Below are 22,586 nucleotides of genomic sequence, written 5' to 3' on the forward strand. Positions count from 1 at the left end.
GTAGGAACTAAAACATCGTCTGATAGGATCAAACTCGTCATCATTAACTTGGACTGTTCTTGACTTTAAAACTGAAGTATTTGACGAGTTATCTATCTTCAAATAAAAAAATCGTTATCGCTCACTAAAAAAACTATTTAACGATTTTCGCAGCTCTCCTCACAAATTACTCCATTTTCTTTTCCCCTCATAGTACAGGAAACTCCTCCAGCCCGCCAAGCAAATGAATATGCATCAAATTCTCGGTGTGTACTTTGAGAAACGAAAAATAAGACCAAAATATTCCCCTCGCCATCGTGCAAGACCCGTTTATCATTCAAATTTAGCATTAGCCTGAAGAACTAACGGCGATTTTATGGACTTGAATCTCGTTCGGAATAGTGTAGTTTTGACTGGCACAACAAGCCCTAAAACGACCACTCGACTTTTTCTCCGAACTGTACGTAATTTTGTGGTGGACTGTACTTCGCCGCCCATAAGGCTTGCATAACCTCACGAGGTCGGAAAGAAAAGAATAAGTCAGGAACGCCCATTGGACATGTATACCGTACATCGATTTATAACAGGCAAAAACCCGCTCGAAAATACTCCTAGTTTGTGTGTATATTGTGCTTTCTTTGCAGGTTTAAAAGGGAGTTTTAATTGCCATTTTGGCACCTTACATGAGAGATTGCTAATCGTTTATTCTCCTCCTCAAGATTCTTTACAAAACTGAAGTGCGTGTTTCTCGAGAAAAGTCAATTATGGTCCTATTATTCTTCAGTCTAATCCTGAGCCTCGAAAGCCACCCAAGAACTTTATACCTGCTTATCGAAAGAAAAGGCTATAGAAACTTACATGGCAGCTCTCACCTATAGCTCGTTTGGCCCGCGCGACGACCAGATTCGACATCGCTCGACTTTAAATTACTGATGGTTAATTAAGTGGCGATGATCTTAAGACGTAACAATCATTGATAGTGTTATGGAGTGGCAGCAAAAATCTATTAAAGCTGCTCCTCCCTTGTGAACTGGGTAAAAATCGGCGGGAGTAACGAAACACCCCGCGCTAGCTCGTTAGTGGATTAGGTCAAATGTCAAAGGTTTTCAGTTCCCTATAATTAGCACAACGCGTTGCCACGATAGTCACCCTTGTCGGCCCATCCCGCAGTAAATAACGTGCCATAGAGGGTAGAGACCTCCCTTCCCTAATAAATTCGACCAGTTATAATTACACGTCCAACACGTGATCTGATGCATCGAATTCTTTAAGAGACTGTACACGAAAATATCATTGACAGTGCACAAATGAGTGTACCAAATACGATTTTAAAAAGGAAGGATCAATTAAGTCAATAAAAATGATAACGTCCAATTCTTTCGAGACGACCTTATAATCTACCTTAATCATGACATTCGTGACATACAAACGCAGTGCTAAAAGCATAGCAGCTAAAAGGCTGGAATTAAGTGTTGCTTCTCCTTTAGATGAAAATCCGAGTTAGGACATATGTTACTATTCGAACCAAATTGCCCAAACTCAATAGTTAAACTGAACTAACTGCATGATACTAAAATTTCTCAAGACGAATATCTAATTAACCGTCTGAATTATAGGTAAATTTTACATTTTGCACAATTTCTCAATGGCGTTCTTTGACTAGGAATATCAAAGTTGTCAATTGTCACTATCATTTATTTCAAATACATCAATTGTTTTGTCATTTATAAAACATGATTCAAAGTGATCAAATAATTTTAAATCATTTCGAGAAACTTGGCGATAAGCCAAAGCCTTGGAAATTTTATCTGCGATATGTTATTCAAGTATAAGAATGAATCAACAACGACTCCTGAGTTTCTTGAGTGGATCTGGCTTCACTGAAGTGTCTCAAATTTTTTTTTCCTTCACTTCGGAGCATCAGTCACCTTTTTGTCATGGAAAACGGTACACAGTTTATTTTCACTCAGTTTGCTCATCTCTGCTGGGAACTCGATTCGCTTACTTTCACCACTCAAAATACTCCATTCTGAAGTGCTTCAGAGCAACCGTTCGACTCTCAATATGCAGCAAAATCGCGTCATTTTGATGTAGAAGATCAGGTATTAGTGGGACTTTGGATTCACGTGCCTATCAGATTCACTGGAAATATTATAGCCGAAACACAATTTGTTCCTCGGCCAGAGCACTTTGGGGGATTGAGCAGAACGAGGGGCCTGAAAGCGATCGCTTTTTCCACGTAGGAAGATCAGTTTTGGTGGACCCCAAGAAGAACATCAAATCGGCCCCATGAGCCAATAGGTGTCTTTCTAAGTTGAGTAATCTCCTCCAGAGTTGTTATCCAGATTATTTTAGTTTTTTTTGAGGTGAGAACGGTGACTATGAGACTGGCATCAGCCGATAGCTGTCTTTCTAACTCAAGTTATCTCCTCCAAAGCTGTTGTTCAGATTAGTTTTTTCTGAGATGATAGTGGTGACTATGAGACTGACATGAGCCAATAGGTGTCTTTCTAAATTGAGTTATCTCCTCCAGAGTTGTTATTCAGATTAGTTTGTATCTGAGGCGAGAATGATGACTACGAGACTGACAAGAGGCAATAGGTGCTTTTCTAAGCTGAGTTAACGCAAGTGATATGATGGATTCTAAGGTTCTGATCGAGGATGATCATTGATAGCGAAATTCGCATTGAGAAGGAGATTGGCGAACATCTCTTCCAGAGCTTTCTTGCGGATTAGTTCCTCCTGAGATTAAGACATTATCGATAAGCGAAACATGTGTAAAAACGTTTAAAAACTGTCCTTCTGGCACACTCCGTATAATAATTTTAATTGGGCTTTTTACTCCAGACTTGTTAGCCAACTGACGAGTACGTCTAATTAACATGCGTTGTAATTACCGTCGCAGTTACAAAATGACGTACTTTGACTTTTCCTAACCCAAACTATGTTGTTACACTTTTTACTATCCACAGTTCAACCGTAATTGCGATCATTAGAAATAATTACCGGCAATTAGAAATCATCGTGAAAAGCTGTTTCTGCTGCTGTCAATAATTCATTTAATATTCAAAGAGACACACATTTCGATGGCCATTTAATTGCCTGTAGAAGGGATTATTTTTCTACGGTTTTCTATGGAGTAATTGAGGATCTGTGTCATCAACTGTGACAATACCTACAGGGTGCGGGCCATTGAAAGTCCTTACGTAACCAGTGTGCACCAAACTATGTCGTTTCATTATTATTTATAAACTCCGACGAATCATTTCATGTTTTCCACAGGATGGTAGAACGACAATAAGGTTTTTTCATGAAGGAGGAAATGACGACATATTTTATAATTCTCCATTATGCTGTTTTCAAGGATTCGGTTTTATTCCCATGTCAGTTCTACTACAAAAACCCCGTGCTGAGGACAATTACAAAAAAAATAAATATAAAAATATTACGCAATAATAACCGAGAGACTGCTCGAATCATGAAACTTTAGGTACGTAAAATAGCCGTTCAAATGTTTTTACACTTGAGAAGGCAGCGCATTGTGAGTAATAAAGTCGTGTGCAATCGGTGTAACGTGAATCAAACAATACGATATACAGTATGTGACATAAGTGTCCGTTTCTTTATTGTATGAAAACTCGAAATTCATATCCGCAGGCTGTAATTTGAACAATAACGCAGGAATTTAAATCTCCACCTCCAATATCTCTTCCATTTCCTAGCTCCCAAAGTGGGTACTCTGAAAAGAATGTCCTGTGTCCTAATAAGTTGCATAAGTTGCGAAAGAATTCTCCGATTGATGCGTTTTCGAGATACAGATGCAGGACACGGATGCAGTTCTCACAGCTCTTGCAGATTTTGAGATATTACGCTGGAGGTTTGGGGATATCTCTCCGTATGATCTAAATTGCAGGGATTGTCCACTGGAAATTTTTGTATTACACTTTTACCTAACTGCGGTTTTCGCTTTATTTAAATCTTTCAGGTCTAGACAGGAATTTTCGTTATTTCCCCCGTATATAATACCTACGCAGTTAATATTACATGTAATGTACATGGTTAAGTTATTACTTACTTACGTACATTATTTTATTGGACCGAAATTTAGAACGTAATCTATAATAACAGAAGTTGAACATGTAATGTAATTGAAGACCTTCCCAGAATTAGTGGCTTTATTACTTTCTTACTTAGTTTTGATCCGTAAACCAGAAGTAATAAATCTACGTAAACTGTCACACTTATTATGCCTCAATTGGAGATGTACCTGAACTTATCAGAATGTTGGGTTTATTGGAGTAAGGCTTATTACTTGATGCTTAACTGATGGGAAATTACATAATTTACCCAATTAGTAGGTGTGAACTTTAGAATTAAATATATCTAAAAATTAAATTTGTTTTCTCCCGTAATTGAAGATGAATCTAAAAACACGATATATCGATAGCAATTTATGCATTTTGTTACTTCATGGTCATCTGAATGGACTACTTGAGACTCGAAAAACACACCCGAGTGTTGAAATAAATTTTTAAAACATCACGTTAGAGAAATGACAGACCCTATACCCAGTCTTCAGTCCTTTATACAATGAGCTCAATCTGTCTTCTGAATTTTGAAAAATGCACTTAGAGAGTAAAGTTAGAGAACATGTTATCCAAATGGCATCGGCTAGAGAGTTCACATTAGGGCTCCCCAAAACCCCATGCCTTGGACATGCCGAACAAAGCTGTTTTCCCCTCTAAAAGTCGAAAAATGGAGAGTGTAATTAAAGTAAAAAAAAGAAAATACGATATGACAAGAAGATGGTCTTGAAGAGGCTTTGACTTCTATTGCTCTCCCCCTAAAATGGTCGACTAATTTCTAGGTTATTAGGCTTTGCCTCGTTATCCTCCAACACCACTTCCTCCGCAAGGGCCATCGCACCGCCCTTGGTGTCGAGGTTTCCTCCGATTCTTAAAACATTGAGCCGGTATGATAGCCGGTCAATAACCATATTGAACATATTAATTTCCATAGAAGTATCTGGCATGGGTGACTTATCACCTTCAAAAGTAGGTACTAAACTGAGTTGGTTCTGGAACTGGAATAAATATGCTTTTCCGGTTAATTAACCTAATCCGACAGAAAATAAACATGAAACATAAAATTGTTGAAGACATCGCTAATCGAACTAGAATCTTTCATTTATTTGTCACAAATTCTCGATTTTATTTCTCATGTTCGATTTATAGGAAAAAGCATTATTACCGTTCATAATAATTAAATGGAGAGAGATGTTCCTAAACTGACTGGAACCTTTAATGTATAGCGAAAATAGTTATTGAATATTTTGAAGTCACTCTTTCATGAAGACTCAATTGAGCCTTGATAAAGGAGCTGTGGCAAAGTGTGATTGGAAGATTCGTAGCATACAATAATACACAGAGTGTTTGATGAAAGAAAATCGGGCTTCCAGCATGTCAAACCTCCAAGAAGCATTGAAATGACTAATTACCTGAACCAAATTATCGCATCACTAGAATTTATATCAAAATTTTGACGTTAACTAATTTCCTGTTCGATTTTAGTGTTTTCTCTTTTTTAGCAAAAGTTCATTATTATTGCATACCGAGTAAACCAAACATACCGGGTTTTTCTTTAAATCGCATTCGAGACACATTTTTTAACGTTCCGTTTTTTGATTCCCTTCGATGTCTCTGACAATAAGGAAGTTATCGTCTTTTTGATAAAATTAGCACAATTTTTAAAAATTCATTTTGCAAGTAGGTTTTGGAATAAATTGTTTTCAAAATTGAGTAGGTACTTTAAATTAAAAAAAAAAATCCACTGAAAACAACTGAAATCATAGACGTAGTGGACATCGCTGAAATATTGGTGAGACAAAGCCCAAACATGAATGATCGAAAATTAAAAAAAAAATTAAAAATTGCGCGAAAGTTAAAAATGAGATGCGCAAAGTTTTTTTACAGGGTGCAACCTCTATGTTTTCGTGAATTGAGAAAATACTAAGTTTGAGGAACGGTTTAATTGAAAATTTAAACTGCATTAATTTAAATTAAAATAAAGTCAGTTTGACTGAAAAAAATTTAGCAAACTGAAATCGTATGTATTAGAAGGGACAAGTCAAATTGTGAAACCCAAGTCAGTTTAGGTTAGTTTTTAGTTCAAAATTTATCAAAACACGAAATTACACGTTTCCGAAGGCACTCCCTGCACTTAATGCATAATGCAGCCCTGCAAAGCTAAACTTCAATTTCCTTGGAGTGTAAAAGAATTTCAGAAAGGCTTTCAAAGTAAAAGCCCCCGTTATACCGCAACATTTCGTACTCAGTCTGTCGTTTCCACTTTATTAAGCAGAATATAAAAAGCATTCTTCCGGTGCTCGAAGAACGTTAAAATACCCGTATTCCTCGCGTGGCTTGTTTGACAAGGGTCAACCATAGCCCATTTGCTATTATTAGGTATTAGAGTGAATTGACATTTTTGGCAACCCTCATAACCCAACTGTCCCTCCATACCCATCACCGCTTCCCGTCTTCCGACCCAACAACACTATTTAATCATAATCGGTCTATTTGCATTATGTTCCCGAGATATTAACAAATCGTTGTTAGTGAATATGTTCTAATTAACACATTTATTGCGGGGTTTTGTTTTATTCGATTTGGGCCCCCGTGAAGTTAATTACCCCTCCGAAAAGAGATTAAACCTCCATGTGGAAAGCGGCATCAGCAGAGGTCAGAAAATGATATACACGCTTGATGATCTTTTTTGTTGTCTTTTTGTTGAAATTAATGTTCAGGAGCACCGACTGTGACCAAGGCTGTTTACCGGAAGTCCAGGTACATCCATCTTTAGATGTCATTCGTGTGAGAAACTATAAAAACATAATAAGACTCACCTTTCATACTTACGTTGTAATTATATGAAATAAATATTTTACGGTCTTTTGTACTTTGAAGGATGCCTGAAATAAGCTTCGATAATTAACGGTAAAACCATATTGCTCAAAAGCTACTTAAACAGTCTTCACTAATTTTGACTTTGACCGAGGCCTGTACATACAGAGATTGGTAATTCAATTAAGAATGTATTGTCCTTCATGTCATGCTATTACCCACGGACCAAAATGTGGCTATGAAGCACTAATGAACCTTGACAATCAAATAATTGGAAAATATCTAACCACAAGAATCTACTTCGAATCTTTGCAATTCCTGGGATTTCGCCAAGGTCCTCCATAGATCCGTTATCTGGTTCGTTTATGGGTCACCCAAATCATGAGAACCCGCCCTGCCCACTTAGTTATAGGTTTGATACAAATTAAAAAGGCCGATAAGGGGAAAATTCGGCCCAAATTTGTTTCCAATCCTGTATATTAATAATTAAAAATCGGGTCGTTTTTTGTTGTCGGAAAGATGCTTGTCGAAGGCTCAATTTTATCTATCACGCAAGGACTAAGTGGATATACAGAGTGAACATTGATACAAATTATCGTTTTAGCGGGTCAAGAGGCCTTGTATGGATTGATTGCATTCTAGAGGTTCCTTAAGAGCGCTAAGATTTTTTGCCGATATACAGGGTGTCTGGAAATAACGTCCAAATATTTCGGAGGTGATTCTAAAATTTAAAATAATAAAAAAAGATCTTATAAATATACCCTAAAAAATGCTTCTTACAGGGGCTAGAACTTCTTAAAGGGGGAACCCTGGAAATGTTTTTTTCGCAATATTTTCGAAACGGTTTACGCCAAAACTAAGAAATTCGGTATACTGTATTAAGTTGGAATGGGAAAAATTTTTTTGTGTTAATAATTGCCGATTTTAGTTAAGGGAATCATATGCAAGGGATCTCCTATGTAAATGTTGCCCTAATTGTTTGTTCGTGCTATTTCTTAATTTTTGAATTGCAGTATACCGAATTTCTTAATTTTAGCGCAAACTGTTTCGAAAATATTGCCAAAAAACCATTTTCATAGTTTCCCCTTTAAAGGGTTCTAGCCCCTTTAATAAGCAATTTTTGGGATAAGTTTATAAGAACTTTTTTTATTATTTTAATCTCTAGAATCACCTCCCAAAATATTTCAACGTTGTTTCCGGACACTGTGTATTGATAATCATTTATGGTTATCGATATATCAAATCACAATATATGGTCTTGATAAGTGATAATTATCTATATTGTGAGTTATCAAAACATTTCTTTAAATCCTTTTTGCTTATAAATACCAATCTCATATTAACGATTACCATCCACTGTATCTATGAGGATGAACAATATCTAGTGGCTCTTCCAATTTATTTTCCATTTAGATACATTTTGTCGCCCTTAGTAATTCTTCGTTATAGCAACCTCGCAGATAACTATGTACAATCTTCTATTGTGTAGTGGAGACATAATCTCTACTCTTTTTCCATCTATTCTGAAATATGGTTGACATAATTATGAAAATCACATAGAGGCATTATTTCCATTCCTTTTCCATGAATTTTGCAGTGTAGCTTACGGTTGGATATTTCTTGTGATCTACTAAGGTGCTTCTCAGTCTCCATGAGGACGTAAACTAGTGGCGGTATTAGAAGCAGTAGTAAAACTCTAAGAGCTGACAATAGCAACTTCATCTAGCAACGCACTCTCTCATGATTTTTCATTTTCTTTTGCGATATCGTTTGCATCCTTTTTGTCGTTGAAAATAATCTGTTTAAATCCGAACTAAAACCTTTACTTTAATCATATTAAGACTCAATGCACGAATATGTACACCGCTCATCTGGGGATGCCCATGAGGATAATCAATAGTAGCTCCATCTAGCGACGCTCTACTTTCAGCATTTATTCAAAACTTGTTGCTTGCGAACAGTGTGTAGCTAAGTAGGTTTTTAGCGCATTATAACTGTGACACCATCTAGTGCGATACCATCATACTATCATTTGCTTTCCACTTTTAAACGATCCAAAGATCTTGCTTCACTTGGAGATTTACTGACATTTCTAATATATCTTCTGAATCAATACAAAATGGGCATGGATCAAAGGAAAATGAAAATTTCAAAGCTGAAGAAATTTTGAAACAGCATAGAAGTGCAGATTTCTAATATGCAATGTCAATGAGGCTGCCCATCAGTGGCTCCTTCTAACGTCGTTCAATTATTTTCTCATTCATTGTTGTTAGGAATTACTTTAATTTCTATTTTTTTTTGTATTTCTTGAAAAAGTTTCTTATATCATAAGTGCAGTAATGAAGCAGAATATGTATATGTATATTTTAACGTGCAGTGTGTCTATGAGGACGGACAACAGTGACCCCATCTATCGACACTCTATAATTCTTCACTTTTCAGGCGTTTCATTTCAGCTCTACGAGCAACAGTGGGACCATCTAGAGACGCTCTATTACTTTCTTATTTTTCATTTTCCCTGCGTGTTTTTATTTGTATTCTACCTTGATTTTCTTGGACCTTCCTCTAATCTTATAACTACATAATGGTGTCAACCCAACGTACGCATAGCCGTCTAAATAGTGTGTTTGTAGCGCGCAGGATTTTACGTGTAATGAACCGCGGTTAAGACCCTGCATGAGCATCTTCCGAATAGTGTTGTCTGTACGTTGACAAATGAACCCTAATTTTCACGCTCAATTTCCGTCCAAAATTAATTTCTCCACATAATCAAAAGAAATCCTTTACGTATGCGTATTATTTCCTCGTTCAAAGTGGACTACCACTACGGTTATATAGATCCTCAGTTCTCCGTCGCCTGAAGATGGAAGATAATTAATTATCTTGGAGATATAAGGAAGGTTTTCTCGGTTAAAGCCGCAATATCAGTTCGAAAAAACAAAACTCTAGACTTAATTAAAAATTATGATCAAAACGCCCAGGGCGACACGAGACATCTAACAAAACGTGAACGTTTGCCGCTTATGCATTATTCCCTCGTGTTGTTATTCACATTGAAATGTTGATGACGAATATGTGATTTATTATCTTAGAACAATGAAGACTGGATATCAAGCATTTGATGTTGAATTACGTCTCTAAAAGGTAATTAATTTCGGTGCCCATGCCAACGCCTTATGGCTGCTCATGGCGGTAACAGTACCTCCGGGTACTGAATCCGGCTATTAAAAAGAGAACTTTATTCACTTAGGTATATGTGCAGAATCCACTTGTTTCCTCAAATGCGGCACCACCCGTATGTACGTTTTTCAAGAACTTGTTTGAAAAACCTAAAGTGAGTAATAGTTGCATAATTGTAATTCCATAATAAAATGCATTTATGCAGTTTTTTCTATCTACAATCTTTAAGGTGACCTTCGATAGTGGCAACCAAGTTGATGGTTTATTTTCAGGCCATTGTTTAAAAGAAACTTATTCCATTGAATCGGATTCACGGCTGACGTTTCCTTGGAAATTAGCATTCATTCGAACGAGAACCGAAATGTAGCTCTGCGAGACGCAATTCGGATTATTGTTTAAACTACTTGGGGCCACTAGGATTTCTTTAGCATAAATTAGTGTAAACTATTAATCATTTTGTTTAAAAGTATGATGGCAAACCGCGTTCCTGCAGGGTATGAGAAAAATTCATGGCTACTCCTGCTACGTCGCTCACCATTCAGGAGGGCTCTACCCTCTCTGAGCCACTCACAGCTTAGTTATCTGATCCTCGTTAAATTTCTGCCTGAACTAACGAAGCTACAGACAAATTTACCGTAAATAATAATTGACTGACTTAAAGATGCAGGTGTTGCCGTTTTTAAATGAGCTCGAGCTTCAAAGCTCGATTTAAGCTCTAAAGTGGTCCAGAAGCTCCTCCGATCCCCAACTACAAACTTAATGTTGGAAACCTGCGATTTGGTCTTTGTTGCAGTGCAGCGATTCCCCCGTCCGATTTTCGCAAAATTTCTGTCTCACTTAGAACAAACCATATGCTAATTAACACTTAAGAATAATGAATGAATGCAGTGTGGAAGGCGCAATTTCTTCCGCACCATAAATTCAGGAGAAGTAATGGTTACCGAGCTTGAAGAGGCAGCAAAATATAAAGTTCTTATCGCCGTAACCTTCAGACAAACATTTTAATATTCGTTGTCAAAATATCCCTGGGCACGGCACAATATTGAGTTGATTGAATGAGGGTAGTTAGTCCTAAAAAGGGCGCAGGTTTATCAAGTCATAACTAGTCAATTATCGCAGCTGGATGTTGCCGCAACTAAGCGGGATGGGGTCTACTTTCCTATTTATGTCAAGCGATGGAGTTTTTAGGATCCTGGATGCTCAAAAGAAGCCAAAATCTATATCTTCGTCTGAAATTTAAAAAAAAGACGTTGATGGTGGACGTTTTTAAAAATTAATTCCACGTGAGGCATTCAAAAATAATGAAATTCCATAAGCAGCATTCTTTGGATTGCAATGTTCAGGGATTTGGTCAATTTGTTATTCATAGAGGTGACTGTACAACTTTTGTCGTCACATGCGTGTGTCTATGGTTTTTCATGAAAATAACGTTAGCCGCAAGGTTTCGCATAAGCCGCCTGTGAACTATATTATTAAAGTGCCCTGCACACTACAAAGAGAATGTTCTGTAAACCGCAATGATACATGAACCATGGCACGATACGATTAAGCCTTTCATTGTGGTTGCCGCTGCCGTTTCTTTTGAATTATTAATTATTATTAATCATATCATGTCTAAATGATCGATATGCTAATGAGGACTGCCTAGAAACATCCGAAATAAACGAAAGAGAATTCGAAGTTCTCCTTTCTTTTACGGGCAAAGTGTGGTTGCAGTGTTGTAGCAGAAGCGCCCCCGTTGGGAGGATATCGAAGAGGGCAAATTAATCATGGAAAATCGATTTAGCAGAAGGATTTATCAATTAACAAAGCTAAATTGACTAGAACAGATTAGACAGGAAAAGACACATATGCACTGGCTTCATGAGGCCAAGATTTTACCGAGCTCTTTGCGGTTTATTTAGCCCTAATGATACTTATACCTATCTCTCTTAGTTTTCTAGTAATGTAGAGGTTAATATGAAAACACGTTTTCAAATGCTTTATAAATGGAGTTTTTGACCTGATTCCTGTTTGGCTTTGGAAATTTTACATCCCCAATTTTTTCCACATTCTTTAAATTATCGAATATTATGATCTCGCCAAACACAAGGAAAATTTCAGTAATAAATATTCCTGTCTTCCTCTGTTTTCGAATAGTGCGAGGCTCAAGATGTTCCTGCTTCCAAAAATTTGGAAAACTATTTTCGCTTCGTTTGAGGGATCAAAACTGCATTTTTCCTTATAGCGCCCCCTGTGTATTTGGCTCCCCTTGTAGATTAGGGTTAATTTGCCTATAGAAATCCCTATTCCCATATCTCTTAGTTTTAGAGTCATTTGGGGAATAACTAGAGCACGTGAGCGACGCTTGTTAAAGGGAGTTTTTGCAGCGATTCTTTTTAACCCTTGGAACCTCAGATTTCCCCACAAGACACCCCTCATATTATTGAATATTTTTGTACCTGTTAATCACAAGGAAGCTGTCTTTCTGGCATTTTGAGTAATTTGGGGCGACATGAGACCATATTTCCGAAAACAAAAATATACATATTACCTTTCTTTAGAATGCGAAAATTCAACATTTTCCTACAGAGCCCCCTTGTTTATTGTAGATTCTTCCAGTACACTACCCATTAGGGTTAGTTTAACGATAGATATCCTTAAACATGTATTGCTTGGCTTTTGAGTAGGTCCTTCGTTTGAGTCTAAAAATGGTTCGCACTGGCCATTCAACATACCCTACACATTAATCTAGCCTTTGAGTCCGTTCCGAAGTGACCATTCCTCATACAGTCACAGGTGATCAAACTTGATGCGACTCTGGCGCCCCCTTGCATTATTATGGCGGCGGAAAAGTGAACTACATAACAAGTAAATTAGCAGGCTTTGCAGGTAAAAATATTGCTATAATTAATAAAATAAACCTAAATTGGCTAGAACGAACTGGAACTAAATAGCGCGTTTTTTTCTCATTTGAGGCTTAGGCGTCAGTGGCGCCCCCTTCCCCAGAAGAAATCAATAGAACAGCAGTGAAACCAGGCAGTGTACATATCATGAGAAAAACTAAATTGGCAGGAGTTCTAGTAAAATAAATAAATGTCCGTTATGTGTATATATTTTAGTTAAACTACCCATTACCCTTTAACGTCGGCACCATTAAAATGTCTTATACATTACGGCCGATTCTCAGACGATACGCTACTGATAAAAAACGGAAAAAACAATTGAAATGCAGCAGAAATTTAGCTAGTAGCTGCACGAGAATATGTCGGCGAGTACAAAAGCGGTTTTGCGCTTCCTCGAAGCCTTTCGCAGGTGAAAATGAGAATTATTCGTTGGAAGATCGCAGTCTACTTTTATATGGGGCCGTCAAAAAGCAAGTAATTTATAGCTTATAAGAATTATGAGTCGACTGTATCTTTTAGGGGTTCATGTTAAAGTGGAGAGATATCATCTAAAACCGAACGGGCTGACTGTTCAGTGGTGGCTTTCTCGGAATTAGGTAAATCGATTTTATTACTTTATTGATTTGCTTTTGTTTCAATAGGGGCGGTCAACACCGTCCTCCAATTAATCTTGTTTTGATATTGGATAGCCTTGACAACTCCAATCAACCCATAGAGCACGTCAAAACTAAAGACAATGCCTAGTATAGACCGGCCAGTTAAAATTTCATGTAGCTCCATCTAGGGGCAAATGTAGTTGCCGTTAAAATAGTCGGTTTTGTCCATTAATTGGTAACTTCTGATATAACGTGAGTCCAATGAAATAATCAAATCCATCGTGTCCAACACCTAAAGGTCACATTAAACCCAATAAGAACTACACACCTTCGCATCAAGCACCGTACGGTTTTATTAATTATAGCTTACCTTAACTCGCCCAAAACTATAAGACGAAAACTCGAAACTACCCCGCTTAATGCGCTGAAAACACGAAAATGCTTTAGAAACTTGTATTTAATGATTTACCACCTACGTCTAGAAATGGCATAAACAGGGACCGAATAATGCTTCATCTCAATGAAACAACCTGAAGAACTAGTAGAGAATTGAGACAACGCTGTGCAGGCTTAAAAGAGCTTTTAGATGTTAACTTCAAACTTAACTTATGGAGAATGCTGTCTGCTGGTTGAAAAACCTTTCAGTGAAAGGAAAAAAGTTCAATTTTACTCATTGGGGACTGTGATGCCTGCAGACTGGATAACAGTAGCTAATGGACATGATTTCCAAATTTGAAACAACTTTAGAAGCCTGTAGGGAATACTGAATGAGCAGCGAATATAAGAAAGTTCGCAGAAAGCTCAGTCAGCCGTGGCACATCCATATAGTTAGACCAAAAGAACGCCAAGAGCACCAAAAAATATCAATTCGCATGGGGCTGGTAGCCAAGCGACTTTTCTATGATGATTATGAGTATGTTCATGTATGATGTGATGAACTATGTTCGGGGGTATGAGTTGAGGCCACTCCAACAAAAGTTTCAAATAAGATTCAGCTTGACATAAAAAGCTCTGTGAGCTTCCGAGATTCATTTAGAAAATACTGTAGACACCTGAATAGGTTTAAAAAGCAACAACAATACCAGCTATGGTATACAAGCAACATACAACACCCTGTAGATAATGCCGTTTAAGCTTCAAAGAGTATGAAAGATATGTTGAAAGTGTTACTTAGGCTTGAAATAGCTTTAGGAAGTTGTAGAGAATGTTTTTATGAAACTTAAAAAGCGTGAAAGCGTATGAGGAATGAGTACCTCCAAGAAGTAGTGAAGGAGCTTGAAAATTCTTCTAGTGATGTAAACTGCGGTGTAGGCGTTAAGTTGAAAAGAGAACTATGAATTATGATACCCATGAGTATTGAAAAGAGCTCTCTCTATTGTCATATAATTTAAAAATCTTCAAGCGAAGGAAAGAGGAAGACATTTATTGTCTCATGTGATATATGCATAAGTTCTTCTATAATGGCATGGTAAAACAAATTTCTGAAGGTAATGCAGTGTTAACTTAAAATTGTTTTAGAAGCGAAATGTTGTCAATTACATTTTTCCTGCAGAAGATGCTTTTAAATCCATCCTGTAGACCGTTACCGTTTAAAACTCTTATGGTGACTTTTCAAGAGAGACGGAAGACACACGGTGTCCCTGTACAAGCCCGATCAAGAATTTTGAAAAGAGTCTGAAGATTTTTTTGCCACGAGAAGGTGGAATGTTTATATGGATGAGTTTGTGCCTAACTAAGTCTTTGCCCACATCATTATTAGTGACGCCCCGTATATAGTCCCACTTTGAACTTATTTAACAGCAAGATAAAGGGGATTTCTCGAGTGGTCCGTTTACATGGAAGACCCTGTCCCTAGATTGAAATTCGTGATTGCCGTGCGAAAAAAGCGGTTTTACGCCGGCTCGGTATTATTGGGTGTCGACTAGCTGTCTCCCAATAATTAAGTTACCGCCTCCGAGGTTTTCACTCGAACCAAGAAATGTTTCCAACCTTTCTTTTAATTAACTCACTTTTAGATTTTGCTTTTAGGACCCACTGCGGACAGGCCGTTTTAAACGTGAAACCAAAGACCATTAACGGTATAAGAGGGGGTGAAATCCAAGCGCCATCTCTTGAAGTTTTCTCCATCTCACTTACGTCTCAGTTCCATGTCGATAGATGGGGGTGACTTATAATATTTCTACATGAATAAAATGTTCGATGCTATTCTAGTTCTCAAGGCAATGTCATGTATCCCTAATTAGAATATTTTTTTAATGTCATTTCATATTTCTGTGAAGAATGCCGAAGTTGCAAACATGTTTATTAGATGGCATAAATTGAAAACCTATAATAAAAACCGCCGGTTGTATGTTTATTATTTATAACCGCATAAAATGCTAGAACATTGGTGAAGGTCATCACGCGATGCATTCGATTTGCACATTTTTTTTTACCTTAGGTGCACCAGTGCATGAAATGGTAATATCCAAAAAGCTTTTATTATCATTCGCTTCCTTTGTCATTTACTACTTCGGTGTGCAACTGAGCAAAACTAACTAAGACTTCCTTAGAAGCGCCCGGCTCCGAGATGTATTAATTAAGTCTTCTAGAACCCATCAGCTTCCAGAATCTTTTATTAGGTAATAACAGTTTTTGCTTCCGGCACAAAAAGATCTCAAACAAAGTCAACTCTTAAAAGCTGATAACATCACATATCGTCGTATTAGAGATTTGCTACAACTAAATCAGGGAATAAGTATACTTTTTTTAAGTTTGGCAACGCAGAAAACAGTTGCCGGATTACAGATATCGTCAGACTGTGGCGAATTGCAACTCTGTAACACTCTTTTGTCCTGTCAATAAATGCTTAGATACATCCATGACGTCTAAATGCTTTGCAATGTTGCCACATTTTGAAAATTAAAGACCCGGATTGTTGAAACAAAGATGCTGGTAATGCTTTGGGGAGACTTGATAAGGCTTAATGCACTTGCAGTAATCATAAATATATGTGCAGACAAACATTTATTTGATAACCGACTAAGAAAGTGAAAATTCTTAGCTGATTTTCAAATTCAGAACCTTGGGAAAGTTGAAAAGTTTTTAGAAACTGTCAGAAATCCTAAGAAGAGTCATTTTAGGATATTACAACTTGGTTCGGGGCAATTATTTAAAAAAAATAAAAAACAGTATGTATAAACTTGAGAATATCCCTGCGACATCGCTTACGTAACCTGAAGGGGCTCACAAAACTTGGGAACAAGCTTAAAAAAAGTTTAAAGCCACATAAAAACTGATGAATGATATGATAATTTGAAAACTGTTCTTGACAAAGCACGAAACTCTACAGGCTTTCGGGACACTTGAGGCCTAAGGAAAGATGAAAATGTCATGAAATCATGTGCAGGAGAACTTTTATCTGAGAATCATCTGAAGTTTCGGATGAATGTGAGAATCTGACGAAATCTGAGAATTTGAAAGACACAAGTAAACTTAAGGAGATTTTTTTAAATAAAGCATATAACGTGACCATTCTCACCGCCCTCTGAGGAAAGTAATTTGAGAAAAGTTAAGAAATCTTAAGGAATGTTCAGTAAACGTAAGAACCGAGGAAAAAATTCCAATCCACTCACAAAACATAATTCAACCGAAGATAATTTGAAATTAATTAAATGGAACCTGCGGATCCTTGAAGAAAGTAAGATATTTTAGTTTATTAATATAAAGAAAATTACCATTTATATCAGAACTATCTAAGGAAATCATAAGACACCTGAGAATAATCAGAGAAGTAGAAAATAACTAGATAAATATGAAGACATGGACCAGGAGACTTGCGTCTTCTCAATTAAAAATCTTAATTAATGTGTGAGCCTTGAGGATTCTGAGAGCTACTAAAAATTATTTTGAGGGTTATCTTACTCGGAAATGTTTTAAGTTCCTCATACAGCCTAGAGGAACAATTTCAAGAAATCTATGAAGAATTCGACGATCCTTGGGAAGAAATGGAGAAAAATTTGCAGTGGCGTAAAAACTTGTATTTTACTGTGCAACTTTGGGATAATATGGGCATACATAAAGTCGAAAATGCTGCAAGAAGTTTCCACGAATATGATAATTTAGGAATTAAAAAATATCAGTTATATATTATATATATATATATACATACATATATATATTCGTCTAGACCTGGAGGATGCCTTAAGAAACATGCAAAACTCTTTAGAGAACTTACAAACTCTGTACTTTCTTGAAGCTTCATGAGAACTAGTTTTCAAATGAGTGAGAGGCCTTCAGAAAAGCTACTCTAAGAAACTTGGGGAATTTTTAAATAATGATGTTCACTACCACTTAACTGTCTAATACTTGTAACATTTATTTACATAAGATAATCCCGAAGTTCTCTCAGAATTCCTCAGTTTAGCTCTGGTCAGTTCAGTTTATCCTTCAGGTTCGTTTAGATTACCTGAGAGTTATACAGGGGACTTATTCACTTCGCGATTCAGCACGAAGGTTGGAGATATTAGAAGTCAGATGGTGGGTGATGATTGGGGAAAATATGCCTTATCTGAAAGTTGATACTTTCGGATATATACAGGGTGTTGAAAATTGAAATTTTAAGTTATTTTTTACGATTATTCTAAAAATATCTAGGTTAGATACTTGAAAATTTGCAAAGTTATGTATTTAGGCGACGAATAAGGTATGTTTTGCAATTTCCGCGTTGCTAATAGATTGTTGTAAATTATTAAATTTTAATATAGTATTCATTAAATGGATTTTTTTCGAAAACGGATCGAGATATCGAAATGAAACTAGAACACATAATCGATGGAAAAATGATTTGTCCTTCAGATTTTGAAGCAAATTTCATGTTAAACATATAGGGTAGAAAGTTATTAACTGTAAATTCTGTAAAATAAATTCGGTAAGTGACATCCTCTGTTAGCAGCCTGGAAATTGCAATACGTATCTTATTCGTCACCTAAGAAAGCATAATTATACAGATTTTCAAAGGCTTAACCTAGATATTTTCAGGAGAATGAATTAAAATTTTAACTTTGAACACCTGGTATATATCCAAAACTTTCAACTTTTGGATAAGCCATATTTTCTCCATTCGCCACCATTTTACGTGTAGTATCTCCGTCGTTCATTGCTGACGAATCATCCTGTATAAGTATCTGTTTAGATGCTTTAAAGCTAGTTCAGGCTTGTTTTTCCAAGGTTTTCTTTAGTGATTTGCAACCGGATATTAAAGCGTCTTTTTTATTTTTAAAGCTCTTCTCAGTAGTTAATAATTTCCCTCAGATTTTTTAAGATTATCACAAGATTTCCTCGTATCACCGTCCGCATCTTTTCAGAACAAATAACGACACACTCGATTAATTCTGAGAAGATTCTTAAGATTTCTTCAGAGATTTGCTGATAGGCGTAGGTGCCAGCATGTATTTAGCTTATTGAGCTAATACTCAAATGTGATTGATTTCTTCAGGTCAGTTCAGGTTTTTTCTGGTCGACGCTCAAACTGCATCGCAGCCCAAGATGCATTTCGTTGTCGATACATGTTTTGAGCATGATTTTGTTGTTGCTTGAAATCTGTTGAGAATCGTTCCTTCCTTGCTCGGAAATGGGGTCACGATTTGAGAAAAGGAAAATAAAGGTGCGGTTTTTTTTTCTTTCTGTTTTCATTTAATTTAAGTCGCTCGAACCACACGATCAAGCGATTTTGCTTTCACGCGGTTCAGAACCCAGCCCGGAATGAGCAAAAATGTGGCTCACAACGCCAATCGGGGTGACTGAATTGCTGCTATCGATATACGAATGATCATTAAAATTAGGATAAGAAATTTTTCTGTTATTCAAATGCGGCTGCATTAGTAGAGCAGCCACCTGAAGTATTTCTAGACCGCGGTGTAGTCAAGGTGAATAATACCGTTCTTTTCGCTACCAGCATCAAGCTTGATAATGAGTTATGCTTACTACGTAAAATATATAAAGGTAAAATAAAAAGAATTTACAGCGGAGTGTACAATTACGCCTTAGGCCATATTCCGTTTCCGCTTTACACATGGCAGAACATACATTACGCTGGTCGCCAGTTGAAGGGAGCGGCACCATTCTCCCACGGTGATGACTGTATGTGTTTTGTCAGGATATTACTCCTCCACTGAAGGCTTTCGATCCTAGCTACCATAAAAGCTCGAAATTAGAGCCGAGGCAGTTAACATTCGACGAAATATATATAAAAATGTTTACGTCCCGAATAAATTTTAGAGCTGTCCCATAAACTTCTGGGGTTCTCGAGCGGAACCCATTTTTAAAACTGTTAAACGGTTTCTGGTTGTCTCCATTAAGCTTAGCCATGTTGAAAATTAATTCAATTGTTTTATCGTTGTGCCATGATAATTTATGTTCGATGCTTAATAATCGTTTGTTTCGGATTGCTCTCTCCCTTTTCGGGTTTTGTATTATTTAACCGACGTGTGGTGTAAGTCGAGCTTATCGCGCGAGTATCTTCGAATGCAACATAATTGCAATCAGGGTTCTGCATTAAAAATGATCGATTGCTGGTTAATGCACGGTGCTCTCTTATGGCTTTATAACACACTTTAAACATCAGGTGACATTTCTTTGTGAGGTCCATAATAGAAAGCGTATCTAGAGTTTTGTAACAGGTTATATTTTACACGTAATTAATCAGCCTTGTAATGGCAGGCATTGAAAACCCCGTGGATGCATTAGGAATGATAAATTTTCACTGGACGAAACTTTGACCTCATGAGGACCCATTAGACTTGCACTGTATCGAAGGGAAAGATTTCGGGCTGTTCGATAGTATGTTTCTCGTTAATGCTGTCCCCTTCTAAAGGGAGATCAATGGGGACCTGTCTCGAAACATTCAGAGTAGGCATGGAAAGAGTAATCAGTCATGGAAAAGGCAATCAGAATCTAATGGTAATTCGGCATGCCCCAAGGTGGGTTTTACTTATTTTTTCCATTACAGTCAAAATTGCAAACATCATTAAGATTTTCTTGAATTAGCTGTGAAACAGTTCTTTAGGAGCTTTCTTAAAAAGGAATATTTAAGGAAAATACAGGGTGTCCAGAAATAACTTTGAAACATTTTGAGAGGTGATACTAGAGATTTAAATAATAGGAAAAGTTATTATAAACATACCCTAAAAGACGTTTCTTAAGGGGGCTAGAACTCTTAAAGGAGGAATTCTGAAGATGTTTTTTCGCAATATTTTCGAAATAGTTTACGCTAAAATTAAGAAATTCGATTGGAATGAGAAAACTTTCTATATTAATAATTGCAGATTTTAGTCAGGGGAATCACATACAGGAGCTCTCCTACATAAATGTTGCCCTAATTTTTGGCTCGTGCCATTTTTAATTTTTGAAATCAAATTATTGAATAGCAAATGTTTTTAAGTAAAAAAGGTCCTCTTCGTTAGGATAAACCGGTTTTCAGAAAAAATGGATTTTTATGAACCGATGCATGATTAAACGAACATCAAAATGCATTTTAATAAACATAATAGACTCCCCTGTTATAGAAATATTTTTTATTCGCCAGCAATAACAACACCAATATTATTAAGGATTTATCACTTATTCTCATCAAATGCATCTAATTATTTTTTTCATAGATTTCGATGTCCATATAATCGTGCATCGGTTTATAAAAGCTAATTTTTCTGAAAAACGGTTTATCCTAACGAGATGAAATAAGAGAACCTTTTTTACTTAAAAATATTTGAGATTCCGTAATTTGATTTTAAAAATTAAGAAAAGTCACAAACAAAAAAGTTTGGGCAACATTTACGTAGAATACCTCTTGTGTGTGACGCCCCTAATTAAAGTCTGCAATTATTAGCAGAAAAAAGTTTCTCAATTCGAAATTATTACAGTATACTGAATGTCATAATTTTAGTGCAAACCGTTTCGAAAATATTGCGAAAAAAACATCTTCAAAGTTCCCCCTTTAAGGGGTTCTAGTCCTTTTAAGAAGCATTTTTTAGGATATATTTACAAGACCTTTTTTTATTATTTTAATGTCTAGAATCTCCTAAAATATTTCAACGTTATTTCCAAACACCCTACACGGAAAATTTTAACACTTATAAGGTTTTATCCCCCCAAATTCTAAAGGCGTCTGTAGACGATTTCTCTTAAGGAAGCTATCGCCAAGTTGGGATCAGATGAAGATTTCGGTGATCTTAATCGATAGAAAATTGATAACAAATTATAGTTCTGAAACTGGCTTTATCCCCATAAATTCTAAGGATACATGTGTACGATCTGTGTTAAGAAGTCGTCACGAACTTATAATCAGAGGAAGATTTCAGTGATCTTAATCGATCAAATTTGAAGAAACAGTTTTTAATTGAAGAACAACAGTAAAATTGAAAAAAGGTCTAAATATGGCCTTAAAATTAGACCCAATACACTTTAAAGAAATTTTAATTAAACATTAACTAACTGGATGGCAATCGCATTTGATTCAAGTTTCATAGGTATCCAGAGAACAATCCAAAATAAAAAAACCTGGATGAGATAATTACTACTTTTTTTTAAAAGAATACAAGAACTTGATAATATTGATGATAATAATGGTAAAGCGGGGGAAGGAGGGGCGAAGCCGTGTGATGAGGCCCTTACAGGTCCTTTTCGCTTCCCAATCCACCCCTTTTGCTCCATGCAGGTCTCCTCCCCATTAATTTTTCCGTATTTTTTTCCAAACCCCAGCCAGGCCTTTGGTTAAATACACCTTTGACTGTCAGGAGGTACGTTTACACCATCCCAGATCTAACGGAGCCTTTTTGTATTAAAAATAATGACGAAAAATACATTTTGCATATATTATGAGTTTCTGACGAAAAAGTACAAATTAATCTCGACTTTGACCTTGAATGTTTCTTTTATTGTCTTTCTAGTGTGCTGCATATCGAACCATCGGACTTGGTTGCAGATTAATTTGAATTAATTTTCTTCCATCTGTTATATCGATTTTGAGGATTGGGGCGGCCCCATCATCGTCGACGTTCTTCATTAGC

At 36.5% G+C, this 22,586-nt stretch overlaps 2 protein-coding genes across 4 annotated transcripts in view; one reads left to right on the top strand and one right to left on the bottom strand.

Moving 5' to 3' along the window:
* Positions 1-12,599, bottom strand: part of LOC136411139 (translation machinery-associated protein 7 homolog) — a 79,934-nt gene extending 67,335 nt beyond the window's left edge. The window contains exon 1 of the mRNA XM_066393596.1: positions 12,595-12,599. The gene's annotated coding sequence lies outside the window, so the exon portion shown is untranslated. The remainder of the gene's footprint in view (positions 1-12,594) is intronic.
* The window catches only part of LOC136411128 (homeotic protein distal-less-like), a 58,080-nt gene that overhangs the window by 25,191 nt on the left and 10,303 nt on the right, over positions 1-22,586 (top strand). The window lies entirely within an intron of this gene.

Source organism: Euwallacea similis, chromosome 9 (genome assembly GCF_039881205.1).
Source record: "Euwallacea similis isolate ESF13 chromosome 9, ESF131.1, whole genome shotgun sequence".
Classification (NCBI taxonomy): domain Eukaryota; kingdom Metazoa; phylum Arthropoda; class Insecta; order Coleoptera; family Curculionidae; genus Euwallacea; species Euwallacea similis.